This window comes from Tupaia chinensis, unplaced genomic scaffold (assembly GCF_000334495.1).
Source record: "Tupaia chinensis unplaced genomic scaffold, TupChi_1.0 Scaffold141530_1, whole genome shotgun sequence".
Taxonomy (NCBI): Eukaryota; Metazoa; Chordata; class Mammalia; order Scandentia; family Tupaiidae; genus Tupaia; species Tupaia belangeri.
The window spans coordinates 2,336,752-2,347,305 of NW_006201391.1; positions in this window are offsets into that span (position 1 = coordinate 2,336,752).

A 10,554-nucleotide genomic window follows, 5' to 3' on the forward strand; every position below is an offset into this window, starting at 1 on the left:
GCTGAAAGCTGCTATGGTGACTTACGTTAACAAGACCTACTAAAGGGGCTCGAGGAGCATAGCGAGTGGGGGCTTTGAGGTCCTCCTGCTCTTTGGAGCCCTGTCTCCGGCTACAGGTCCTGGCTCCTTCCAGGGCCTGAGTGCTTGCGGGAAGGAATGCATGCAGTCCTGGCCAGACCAGCAGTGGCTGCGGCTTCTGCCTCTTCCAGTAGGTGGCACTACAGGGCTTAGGAGTTTGGAAAGGGGCTCAGGCGTCCAGAAAGGGGCTCCTGGGTCCGCTGGAGAAGAAAGCAGTCGGGGGAGTTGGGAGAGTTCTCTGTCTGTCCTCAGGCCCACATCCCCTCGGAGCAGAGACAGAGAGATGTGTGTGTGTTCACACCACCGCACACGACACAGGCCTTCACGCGTCCTCTCGTGCCCTTCCACCCGTTGGGTTTCTCCCGCTCTGACCTCAGACTTCTCAGTACTCCCCACGCAGACAGCACCCTGCGGAGCCTTGAGAGGGGGTGGGTGGCCAGTGGAACTCGATCTGGCCACACATTTCTCCCCAGGTCGTCATGCGGCCTAGGAGCCAGAGGGCCCGCAGTTCCCATACCCCGTGGACATAGGCTCCCCGAAAGGTGGGACCAGGAAGACAGTTCCCTCCTGGGTTACCAGGCTTGTCAGCTCAAAGGCAAGAGGACAGTTTTTTAAACTTTGTTAATTAAAAAAAAAAAAAACATAAAAACAAATGGTTCTACGTCCCAGCAGCTCTGTCTACAGAGCTGCCAGGTCTTGGCTCAGAGGCAGCCAGCTTTGCTCTGGTTTTCCGCGGTTCCCGACCCCGGAGCTTGCTTTCCTAACCCTTTCTTGGCCTGGTTCTCTTCATGGGGCAGATTCCATGTGGGCTGAGAAACCCTCGCCTGAGTAGGCAGGGGTGAGAGCCCTTCCTGCTGGGTGTCACCCCGCGTGCCAGCGCGAGCCACAGGTCGCCGGCCTGTCCTAGCTCTTCTTGCCAGGACTCAGACCAGCGCTCAGCCCTCAGTTCAGGAGGTGTGTTATGTCCTTGCATGGACTGAAAGAAAGCCGGGAACTGTTTCGGGAAACACCTAGAGACTTAGCCAGGAGACCAGTCTGTCGCTAGAATCGGTGTTGGCTGAGTTGATGTTGGCCACCGTGGGGAGAGCAGGAGATTGACTCAATAAAGGCAGGGGAATTGTTTTTGCAAAATATCAGGTGCTAAATATTTAACGATGGAAGTGCTAAACATTCTGATAATGAAACAACACTCCGGGGCTGTCATTATGAAAATAATTTGGTAAACACCTGTTTACAGGTACCTCAAGGTTAGACGTTGGATAAAAGAGTACAAGTGACAGGATCCCTCTGGAAAAACGGGGTGCGCTCAGTGTTTCAAAGCCAGGTGTGTGGACTTCAGCGGAGCCCCTTGCAGAAGCAGCAAAATGGAGGGTAATCACCGGGTGCTGTCGCGTAGGCCTGAAACCTGGGTCCTTCCGTGTTTCCCCTCCGAGATGGGTGCGCATTTGCTCAAGGCTGGCCTTGGCCGGCCCGGGGCTGACACAGACCTGCCGTGTTCCTCGCTGCTCAGGAGTGCTCGGAGGCAGCTGCTTCCTAAGGCAAGATGGGGGTGGAGCTGGCTCTCCGCTGCCCCTTCCCCTGCCCAGTGGCTGTGAGGGGGAGCTCTGGGAGCCCCTGACGTCCTGGAGAGCCCAGCTTCAGTTGTAGCCATGGGTATTATGTAGGTGGGATCCCAGCTGGGACAGTGGGAGCCCAGGGTGACCTCATGGATTGGAGGGTTGTGGAACAGTCAGTGCTTTGGAGAGCTGGGGTTGCAGGAGATGGAGGCCTAACAGGAAGAGGCCCAGCTGGCTGGGGTGTTGTGGGGGGATGCCCTCGGGAAACAAGGTTATAGGCCATCGGGGTGCTCAGTTACTGCTGGTAGAACTGAACCATCGATACATTTAAGTAGGGATTAAGGGACTTTAAAGAGAGAAGTTTGGATGTCCTGGAGCTCAGGAATCAAACACAGGTTGAAAATAGGCACTTATGGGGACCAGCAGTTAGCGTAATGGCTATGTTGCTGGACTCCCACGTAATCGACCGTGGCTTACAACTCACACCGGGCGCGTATGCATGCGTGCCCAAGATCCCGAGAGGAGAATGGAGGAGAAGGGATTGTGGCGTGGCCATCCTCCCTTGGGGGTGATTTCTTGCTTTCTGTCTCTCCATCTCTCTCTGTCTGTCTGGTGAGCGCATGTGCCTTATAGCGAAAACCTCTCCAAAAAAAAAGAAAAAAAGAAAATAGGCCCTTGTGGGGTCAGCTGGTGGCGTTGTGGTTAAGGTACTGGACTCCCAAGTGGTTGACTATAGTTCAAGCCCCACACCTTGAAAAATCACTCCAGGTGTGTGTGTGTGCATGCACCAAATTCCAGGAGGAGAATGGAGGCAAAGGGATTGCGGCATGGCCATCCCCCGAAGGGTGATTTCTCACTTTACCTCTCTCTGGTCTTTCTCTGTCAAGTGCATGTGCCCTGTGACAAAAATGTAAAAAAAAAAAAAAAAAAAAAAGCCCTTACTTCCCCAGAGGCCAAGGGGACTGAAAGGATATTCTGGCTTTGAACAGAGGATTGCAAAAAGAAGGGCTACCCAGCCCCACAATGTGGTACCCTCCGTGACACACCTTCAGTGTGAAGTGGCCATCTTGTGCAGCACTGTGCGTGTGTGTGCAGAGATTTCGGACTCACGTGCTTTGAAGGTGGAATGTATGTGGATGTAGAATCTATGTGACATGTACGTAATACATTCTCTGTGGGAATTTGCTTTTAGATTAGAATACTTTATGGGTAAAGGGGCCTGAGGGACAAGCTCCATTTCCACCTGAGAAAACAGAGGTCACTGCGGGACCAGTAGGTGGTATGGTGGCTAGGGCAGCTGGATTCCACATGACCAATTCCACGGTTCAAGTCCCAGACCAGGTGGCTTGAAAAGCACGTCAGTTGTGTGTGCATGATGACCAAAATTGCGACAGGAGAATGGAGAAGGGATTGTGGTATGGCCATCCTCCCTGGGGCGGGGGGATGATTTCTCTCTCTCTTTCTCTCTGTGTCTCTTTCTCTGTTCTTCTCTGGCAAGTGCACATGCCCCATGGCAAAAATCTAAAAATAAAAGCAGGTCACTACTGCAGGATGTGCCTTGTCGTGACCCTGGGGCATGCTGAGCCTGCCCACAGAGCACCGACGGTGTTTCTGCAGTGGCTAACAGCACAGGGAAACGCAGGTCAAAACCCAATCAGATCATCACCTCACTCCTGTTAGAATGGCTGCTCCCGAGAGACAAAAGCTGACAGGTGATGAGGATGTGGAGATAGGGGACCCGCACATACTGTTGGTGGGAATGCAAATGAGGACAGCCATTATGGAAAATAGGGTGGCTGTTCCTCAGGCACTTAAAAAATTCAACCAGCAATCCCACTATGGGGTATATACCCAAAGGAACGGAAATCCGTGTTGTCAAGGTGTCTGCCCCAGTTTATTACAATAAAGCGCACAATAACCAAGATGTGGAAACAGCCAGAGTACCCATCAGCAGGCGGATGGGTGAAGAAAACATGACTCATGCCCCGACTTGCATGTGCACACACACGCTGGAATACTACTCGGCTATTGAAAAGAATGAGATCTGGGGCCAGCAGGTGGCCTGGTGGTTAAGCTGCTGAATTCCCATGTAGTCAGCCGCAGTTAGAGTCCTGGACCCGGTGGCTTGAAAATCATGCCAGGCAAGGGCCAGCAGGTAGAGTGGTGATTGAGGCACTGGACTCCCATGTGGCTGACCATGGTTCAAATCCTGGTCCTAGTGGCTTGCTTTTTCACTTTCTCTCTCTCTGTCTCTCTGGTCAAATTAAAAATAAACGAATAAATTTAAAAAAATTTAAAAAAGAATTATTTATTTAATTTTATTTATTCATTGATTTATTTTAATTTGACCAGACACACACACACACACACACACACACAGAAGGAGAGAGAGAGAGAAAGAAAGTGAAAGCCACCAGGCCCAGGACTCAAACCATGGTTGGCTATGCAAGAGTGTCCAGTGCCTTAACCACCACACCATCTGCTGGTCCCCTAAAAATTATTTTTTGAAAAAAGAAAAGAAAATCACACCAGGTACGTGTGTGTGCATACCCAAAATCCTAAGAGGAGAATGGAGGAGAAGGCATTACTGCGTGGCTATACCCCCCGCGGGGATTTATATTTATAGGGAATGATTTCTCACTTTCCTTCTCACTGTCTCTGTCTCTCTCCTGCCAGTGCATGTGCCCTATGGGAAAAATCTAAAAAAAGAGAGAGAGAGAGAGAGAGAGAGAAATCTTATTGGAAGGAACAAGCTTGGAGGACATGTGCAGTGAACTGACCCGGGCAGGAAAAGAGAAATACCATGTTTCTTACTCATATGTGGATACTGAAAATGCTGGCCTCCTTGGAGTAGAGTAGAATAATGATTACTAGAGCGTAGCAAGTGCAGAGGGAACAGGAAAGTACTGGTTAGTGGGTACAGAATTAGTATTTGAGAAGGCACGTGTTCTGGTGTCCTGGATATAGCAGGGCAACTGTAGTTAATGATAACTTATTGTGTGTGTCCGAATAGCAAGAAGAGAGGACTTTGAACGTTCCCAGCACAGAGTAATGACAGCCGTCTGAGATGACGGATATGCTAATTAGCCTGGTTTGATCATCGCACATGGTATTGATGTCCTGAAAAGTCACACTGTACCCCATAAATATGTGCAGTGATTATGTGTCAATTAGAAGAAGTCGTAAGTGGGAAAAGAAAATGGATATTTATAGTTTCTACTATGCTGCTTTTAAGTCTACTAGGTCTAGAATTTTGTGTCCCGTGCCACAACACAATATATACACTTTTAAAAATAAACCTTGCAAGTAAAAATTTGACAAGAGAAGTTGCTTAATAAACCTCTCCACCACTCCCTCTTGCTCTTCTGTCGGCTGCACCTCTGTCCTGCCTTGAAACGTTTCTGAGACATTAGATTTAGGTATAGACTGGGGAGAGTGGAGTAGGAGTCATTGGGAAGGTTTAAACATGATTTTATAGGTCAACTGTTGGCATGGGGTTTTTCAAATAATTTTTAATTTAATTTATTATTATTATTTGTTTAGTCTGACCAGATTGAGAGGGAAAGGGCAAGTGAGAAAGTCAGCTGCCGGGTCTGGGACTCAAACTGTGGTCAGCCATGTGGAAATCCAGTGCCTTCACTACCACCTCACTTGGTGGAGTGAAGTGAAGTTTAAGGCAGCTGGATCCCGTATGACTAACTGCATGGTTTGTCACGGACCCAATGGCGTAAAAATCATGCTTGTCACGTGTATGTGCAAAATCCCAAGAGGAGAATGGAGGAGAAGGGATTGTGACTGTCCCCCCATGGGAGGTGATTTTTCACTTTTCCTCTCTTTCTCTGTGTCTCTCTCTGGTGAGTACATGTGCCCTATAGCAAAAACAAAAACAAAATTAGAAAACAAATTTTAGACTGTAGAGTAATAGCTCATGTATGTTCACATGAAACTCCTGCCAAATGGAGATCACTGTCTTGTCTGCAGACAGATATGCCTCTAAGCCTTTTTATTTTCCCCCTCTTTTTTTTTTGGAGAGATTTTTGCTATAGGGTGCATGTGCTGTGCTTGCTGGGAGACAGGGAGACAGAGAGACAGAGACACAGAAAGTGAGTAATCACCTCCTCTCAGGATTTTGGGCATGCACGCACATGTGCCCGGTGCGTTTAAAGCCGCCGGGTCTGGGACTCGAACCTGGTTGACTACATGGGAGTCCAGTGACATAACCATTACACCTTCTGCTGGTCCCAGCCTTTTTAACTTGCTTCCTTTCTGCCCCATCCCAGCCTGTTTCAGGCCTTTCAGGAGCATGGTAGTAAGGGGCCAGGCCACACGGCAGTCCTTCCTGTAGAGTTGTCAGGCATCCTCGAAGGCTGGCCAGCTTGCTGAGGTCAGAGCATGGAGATTGTGCTCCAGGCTAGAAACCTCAGGGGTGTTTGGTACCGCTGGCCAGGGGACCGGCTGCGTGGATTCCACCTCTGCTGGGGTCCAAGAACTTCTCCCCACTCCCTACCAGGATTGGTGTGGGGACCCGTCCTCATTCCCGGGAGTGGCACTTCAGATTCAGATTAGGCAAGTGGGGGAGAGTTCACCAGGACCAGCCCCTGACGTCCGCCCTTCCTGGGTGTGCTCAGAGGCTGGGCCGCTGGACACCGCGTGCCCTGTCCGAGGCACCCGCCGGCCTCTGAGGCTGACCGGGTCTAGCTCTCAGCCAGACTCAGCTTGGAGGGCGGCCTTTGAGCTCCCCAGAGGAAGCCCCGTCAGAACACAGCCTTGCGATAATTTCATGAGATATGCAGTCTGCCAGTTTGCCAACAGGGGTTTCTTTTAACACACTCGGCTACACTCGGTGTTGCCCGCTTGAACCTAGCTAAAAGGAAAATGGAATCGTCTTGTCTCTGTCCTTTAGAGAACCCGGCCAAAATCCAGCCGGTAAATGAATGTTCTTGCCCGCATTGCCTGTGGGCAGAAATGTTGACGTGATTACTCAATTAAGCTCTATTTACTTTCTAGCCGTTGTGTCATGTTTGGTCATTTATATATCTGTTTTTTTTTTTTTTTTCTTCCAAAATAATCCACGTTGGGCTGGAACCTTTCAAAGATGTTAGCTAGCAAAAATAACAAAATAAATAGCTAAATCAAAAGAACCGAGGCTGGGGCTGGAGTGGACTCGAGTCCCCTTCCTCGACCTGCTCTCTCTCTGAGAGCTTGCGGGCACCGATCCCTGTTGTCACCTGTTCTAAAGCAGGTGACACCTTGGGCCAGCCCGCTTCCTAGAGGGCTGTGAGCACTGAATGGGAGGACGGGGGCCGTTGCTGTGCAAATACCCGTCATTGTCCATCAGAGAATGGGGCACCCAGAGCTTGGAAAAACAACACCAGAAACTTTCACAGCATTTCAAACCACTTTGTGGGTGTTGTGGAAGGGCTGATGTTAGCCGGAAACTTAAAGATGAAGATGTGAAAACAAAGAGAAACCAGGCTCCGAGGTGGTCCGGCTGACAGCAGGGTCATCGAGGCGGAGTGAAAACGTCAGTCATCATGTCCTGGTTTTGACGTAGGGTCTCGTGGTTTTCTCGACAGCTGTCTACCAAGCTGGGGCTGGTGGGACTCTGGCAGTGCGGGGACACGTAGACCCCTGTTTCCAGCCAGAGGTCAGGACCTGGGGTGCAGGTGCCTGTGCAGCTGTCCATCCGCCATGCTGCCACTTTCTCGTGGCCACAACACATGGCCCCCTCCAGCCTGAGGTCCGGAGGCAAACTGGCTGCAAGTCCTCTGATGGGCCAGGAATGTGGGGCAGCCGGTGAGAGCAGGACACCGCCTGGCCGTCGTCGGTGCCCTCACTTTCCAGTGAGACTCCCCAGATCCCAACACTGTCCCGGCCCTGAAGGACGGAGTGTCTGAGGAAGAAAACTTGGCTGTAAGAGTAAACCTTGCCTTTGGGGGGAGAAGTTACTTGTTAATAGCAGAAGTGCTAGAGGCGTGTAGATAGGGAACGGTACCGCACAGCGTCTTCAAATGCTTGCCCAAAATAGGGGCGGCTTTAATACCACATGTGAAGTGACCGGGTGAGCCTTAGTCTCTGAACGCAGAAATAACGTCATCATCAAACACCAGGCTGGGCCATTTTGCAAGCTGTGATACACGGTGACTGAATACATTAAAAATCCATGCTGGGCAACTTTTGCATTTCAGTGTGCACTTCCTTCCACCAGCCTCTGGTCCTACGACCTATGGAGCCACGCGTGTTTGATTTTTATTATGTACTTATTTTAGACAAGGTCTGGCTATGTCAAGGTTCTCCTGTCTCAGCCTCCTGAGTAGCTGGGACTACAGGTGTACCCCACCGGGCTTGTCTTTTAGGGTGGGCTGGGAATCAAACCCAGGCTTCCCATGTGGCTTCAGCCTGCCAAGAGGCAGCGTCTAGTGCATGTGACCGTGGCTGGACCTGCTTTTATTTTTGTTTGAAGAACAAACCTATCTCGAGCGTCACATCTACGTCTTTCTACTTTTAGGATGGGCAGGGGTAACCTCTGCCGCGCGGAATGCGCAGTGAGTCTCAGGAGGTGCCTTTGTGAGGGGAGTTCTGTCCTCACACCCCTCCTCCGAGGTGGGCACTCTTGGTGCTTTTCAGAGGAGGAAACTGAGACCCAGAGGTCTTAGGTAGTGGCCGGGGTCACCCAGAGTCTAACAGGTCAGTTGGACTTCCTTTCTGCTGTGGCTCCATGGGAGGAAGAGAGGAAGGGGAGCCCACCCGGCCGTCCACCATGGAGAAGACGACGGCGGTGGCCTGGCCACAACCTTGCTCCCGCGGCTCTGTGGCGCGGTGTGGGGTAGAGAGCTGCAGCCCGAGCCACAGGCTGTCGTGCGACCGCTGCTCACGCTGTCCTCCGAGAGCGTCCTCTCCTCGTCACTACCCCGCAGGTGTGCCGGCCCTCTGCGGCTTCCGATCCCCCTGCGGGCCTTCGCAGAGGACCTAGGCCTTTGAGGGGATCACTTCACGGTGCCGCCTTGCTTCTCAGTCATTCTCTCCCAGGGAGAGACACGCTCCATTGGTGAGCAAGATCCTGAAGGGTTCGGGGATCCTCGCAAGCTGCACTTCTAGCTTGCTTGTTTGTCTTTCTTTCTTTCTCTCTCCTTTTTTTCTTCTTTCTTCTTTAACAAATTATTTTAAATGTATTATTATTTTAAATTTCCTGTAGGATATGTGCATGCACCAGAAAGAGACAGAGAGAGAGAGAGTGAGCAAGAAAGCAAGCCACCAGGTCTGCCAACCGTGTGGGAGTCCAGCACCTTAACCACTGCGCCCCCTGCTGGCCCCATCTTTCTTCTTTCTGAATAGCACTTTTGCTGGGTTGTAATTCACATACCATAGCATTCATCCTGTTAAAGTGGTTTTTAAGATTCTTACCAAGTTGTTCAACTGTCACCGCTGCCACGTTCTGGCCATTTTCATCACCCAGAGAAGAAAGCCTGTCCCCTCAGCAGGTACTCTTCATCGCCTCCCTCCAGCCCACGGCAGCCATGGCCTGCTCACCTCTGGGTATTTATACACTGCAGATGGCGGCCCGGACTCTGCAGAGGAGTTCACCACGGAGTCGTAGCAGGTGGCCACGCATCTCATGGATCGCAGACCTGGGTGTGCTGTGACACTACACTGGAAATGAAAGAGAAGAACAAGCACACAGTTAGTTAGGGACCTGGGTGTCATTTGGAGACAGGATTAAGGCCTTTCAAGTATTTGAAAAGTGATTTCAAGATTTTTTTCTTCTAACAATCTCAGTAAAGCTAGGTCTGTAAATCCAACCTACTGATGTTCGAAGAAGATCTGAATTATGACCTTTAAAATTCTTTTTCATGGTAGGGAAACACATGTAGCGTAAATGTGCCGTTTTTGCCACTTTTCAGTGTATGTGGCACTAACTGTTCAGTCTGTTGTGTGACCATCACTATCTGACTCTAGACCTTTGTCAGCGCTCCAGATAGAACATCTGTGATCACTCAGTAATAATGCCCCAGCCCTACTCTCCCCAGGCCCTGAGTGTGCCTATTCTAGCTATCCTGTGTAAGCGTCCTCGGGGCCTGACTTATTTTCAAGGTTCACTCGCATCGTAGCACGTGGGAACGTCACTCATGTTTGTGGCTGAGTAAGACTCCACTGGGAGTGTACCTGTGCTGTGCTTCTCAGCCCTCTGCTGCCAGATGCCGGGTCGTGCCCCCTTCTTGACTGATAAAGAAGGCCACAATGACATTGGCATAGAAGCATCTTTTGGGCCTATCCCTCAGAGTGGAATTGCTGGGTCTGAATTAGGGACTTCAAGGGACTTCAAGTTAGAAGAGTCCTCCTTGTGTGGCTCTCCAAGTTGGAATCCCACACGGATGCGGGTACAATGTTAGGAAGTCCCAAGTGTCCCTAGCGAGGTCTGATGTTTTCTCTGGGTTCCGTTCACTGTTTCAGAAATCCAGCTTCCACTCGGTGTTGACAATCCAGTGACTGCTTTTGCATGACGGGACAGTGAGGGACTCTGCCTCCAGGTGGCCTTCTCCTTCTTGCCACTCAACAGGAAGTAGGTGTTTAGCGAAACAAAGCTATTTGGTCTGTCTGTGGCTCCTTCTGCCTGTCCATCTAGTCCAGGAGCACCCGCGTGAATGACAGAGACGTCCAGTCCGTGAGGTTGGCACCCTGGGGGATGGCTTCCCCTCTGCCGGTTGGGCGGAGTCCTCAGTGACCCCGTGCAGTGAGGCTGTCTGTCTGCTCTGGCTGAGGGCTGCCGGCCTTGCTGTGTAGGGCCCAGTCGACGAGAGTCTCTATCTTTAGCCACAAAGCTTCCTTGTGGGAAAAAGCAGCATCCCCAGTTCCCACCTGCTCCTCGTGCACCTGAAGTCTAGCAAGGGAGGCAGAAACATGAGAGGAAAAGTAAACAGAA